Source organism: Lycium ferocissimum, chromosome 1, assembly GCF_029784015.1.
Source record: "Lycium ferocissimum isolate CSIRO_LF1 chromosome 1, AGI_CSIRO_Lferr_CH_V1, whole genome shotgun sequence".
Classification (NCBI taxonomy): domain Eukaryota; kingdom Viridiplantae; phylum Streptophyta; class Magnoliopsida; order Solanales; family Solanaceae; genus Lycium; species Lycium ferocissimum.
In genome coordinates, this window is record NC_081342.1 from 46,622,687 (window position 1) to 46,626,342 (window position 3,656).

The window sequence follows — 3,656 nt, forward strand, 5'->3', positions numbered from 1 at the left end:
CAGAATTGAAGGAGTTGAAGGAGCAATTGAAAGACTTACTTGAGAAAGGGTTTATTAGGCCTAGTTCATCCTCGTGGGGAGCACTCGTATTGTTTGTTCGAAAGAAAGATGGATCCTTGAGAATGTGCATTGATTATCGGCAATTGAAAAAAGTGACGATTAAGAATAAATATCCTCTTCCGAGGATTGATGACTTGTTTGATCAATTACCAGGTGCCAGATGGTTTTCAAAGATCGATTTGAGATCCGGGTATCATCAAGTGAGAGTTAGGGAGAAAGATATCCCTAAGACAACCTTCAGGACAAGATATGGCCATTTTGAGTTTCGGGTGATGTCATTTGGGCTAACTAATGCACCGGCAGTGTTTATGGATTTGATGAATGAGGTGTTCAGGCCCTTTCTAGATTTGTTCGTGATTGTATTCATCGACAATATCTTGGTGTATTCTAGATCCGAGGCAGAACATGCGGATCATTTGCGTACTATCCTCAGAGTTCTTCGAACTCGAGAGTTGTTTGCAAAATTTTCTAAATGTGAGTTTTGGTTGGACTCAGTGACATTTCTGGGGCACATTGTTTCAGCCGATGGTATTCGGGTCGATAGCCAAAAGATCAAGGCCGTAAAGACTTGGCCAAGGCCCACGACCCCTATGGAGGTTCGTAGCTTTCGGGCTTGAAGCGAGTGTTATTACAAAGAGGTTTGTTGAAGGTTTCTCTTCTATATCTACACCACTCACAAAGTCTGACCCGTAAATGAAGAAGTTTCAACGGACGATGCTTGTGAACGTAGTTTCCGAGAGCTAAAAGATAGATTGACTTCTGTACCAGTCCTAACACTTCCAGAGGGATTGGAAGGTTATGTTTTTTATTGCGATGCTTCAGGTATTGGGCTAGGCTGTGTATTGATGCAACATGGCAAGGCGATTGCGTATGCTTCAAGGCAATTACGGAGACATGAAAAGAATTATCCAACTCATGATCTAGAACTGGCTGCAGTGATTCATGCATTAAAGATATGGAGACATTATTTATATGGTGTTCATGTGGATATTTACACAGATCATAAGAGCCTTTAGTATATTTTCAAGCAGAAAGAGTTAAATTTGCGGAAACGACGATAGTTGGAATTGCTAAAAGATTATGATGTTGACATTCTATATCACCCCGAAAAGGCAAATGTTGTGGCTGACGCTCTTAGCCGCAGATCTATGGGAAGTTTGTGTGATGTACAACCAGAGAAAAGAGAAATGACTCGTGAGATCCAGTAGTTAGCTAGCCTAGGAGTTCGACTAGTGGACTCGGGTAGAAGGGAAACTACCATTCAGAATTCAGCAGTTTCGTCGCTAGTAGTGGAAGTGAAAGAGCGACAATACAAAGATTCCATGCTAAAGAATTACAGAGATACACTCCCTCAGAAAGAGGAGTCATCATTCGAGATTACCGGAGACGGAGTTCTCCGATGTCGAGCTTGATTATGTGTTCCTAATGTGGTAAGGTGTTTACGCCACCAAATATTGAAAGAAGCCCATTTTTCCCGTTATTCTATCCACCCAGGAGCAACGAAAATGTATCATGATCTTAAATCCATGTATTGGTGGAATGGGATGAAGAAAGATATAGCAAAATTTGTAGCTCAATGTCCCAATTGTCAACAAGTAAAAATCGAGCACCAAAAATGCGGATGATTTGCAAGCTATAGAAATCCCAACTGGAAGCCGGGAAGTAATTAACATGGACTTCATTACAGGCTTACCCCGTTCTCGACGTAAGTATGATTCTATATGGGTGATTGTGGATAGACTCACTAAGTCGGCCCATTTCTTACAAAGTAACGACGTATGTAAAGCAGAAGATTACGCAAAGCTCTATGTTAAAGAGATAGTGCGACTTTATGGCGTTCCGGTATCTATTATCTCAGATAGAGGAACTCAGTTTACGGCTAATTTCTGGAAGTCCTTCCAAGAGGGTTTGGGGACTCATGTGAGCCTTAGCACGACATTTCATCCACAGACTGATGGACAAGCTGAACGTACCATTCAGACTCTTGAGGATATGTTATGGGCATGTATGTTAGATTTTGGAGGTAATTGGGATGATCACTTTCCACTCATTAAGTTTGCTTACAATAATAGTTATCATTCTAGCATCCAAATGGCACCGTATGAGGCTTTATATGGGCGAAAGTGTAGATCCCCAATTGGGTGGTTGGAAACAGGAGAGGCTAAATTGATAGGGCCAGACTTGGTCCAACAAGCCATAGAGAAAGTTAAGCTCATACAAGATTAGTTGTTAGCAGCCCAAAGTCGTTAAAAGTCCTATGCAGATAATCGTCGAAGGGACTTAGAGTTCAAAGTCAACGACTGGGTATTCTTGAAAGTGTCGCCAATGAAAGGCGTTATGAGATTTGGCAAAAAGGGGAAGTTAAGTCCCCAGTATATTGGGCCTTATGAAATTATGCGCAAGGTAGGAAAAGTGGCTTACGTGTTATATCTCGTAAGTCCGCGCATTCGGATAAATGGAAATCGTTGCGACGAGCCAAGGACAAGGCTACATTTTGACCTTGTTAGAATTACATGAGTTGGATATGAAAGCGTTAATGTGGAAATATCGAGAAAGGCCAAGGGCAAAACTGGAATTTTAGAAATTAGTTTCGAGAATTGCAAAATGTGATCCATAAGTCATTGGGCTCAAGAAATGGATGAAAAAAAAATTAGGCCCAAAAGAGAAGGGTGGCCGGCCAACAATGGCCCAAGTCCATGGATTTTAATTAATTTCCATGTCATGATTATCATATAAATCCTAGAAGATTCAAGAAAATAACATAAGTTGGAAAACAAAGAACAAGAGCCAAGAGGAGCTAGCTATACGGCCATGACAACCAAATTTTAGCCCCTTAAAATCTTCCTCCAAAAATTATTTTCTTGTGGTATTTCTACTAATTCAAGAGTCCTTTACAACTTGGTGTGGTTGTTTTGGGAGAAAGAGCATTTGTTTCTTCAAGTTGACAACTTGTTCAAGTGAAGAAGATAAGAGAAAAAGGTAAGAATTTATTCATTTTTCTTATGTTATGAAGGTTGGTTTATGTTGGAGTATGTAGAAATGAGTAGAAATTATGGAAATATGGAAGTTTGCAAAGTGGGTGTGTGTGTAGGTATGTAGCCGTGTGTGTGTGTGATGTTGTATAAATATGATGAGTTGAATTTTATGTTGTATTCTAGTTGTGGTTATAGTGGAATTCATATTGGAAATGGAAGTTGAATGAATTTGATGGAAGTTGAAACATGGAATGTGGCCGTGTGGTATAGGAAAGTTGAAATGAAAATGAATTAATTTTGTTTGATATGTTAGTTGTGTTGTTATGGTCTTGTGAAGTAAATGGGAGGTTAATGGTTCTTGATGTTATGGAAAATATGTTGTAAGGATGATGTAGGAAAATATGTAACCTTGTAGTAGTTTATGCAATTATAAGAATTGAAGTTGTAGGATGCAAATGATGATGGTTGTAAGTGATATGAAATGCTTCCAAATCGTATCGTGATGATCTTGATTAGTAAGGGATGTGAAATTATTGAGATTGGGTTGGAAGTGTGAAGTTGGAAATGGGAGTTATTGCATTATGTTGGAAAGGCTATTTATGTTAGAATGCATTTTTGATT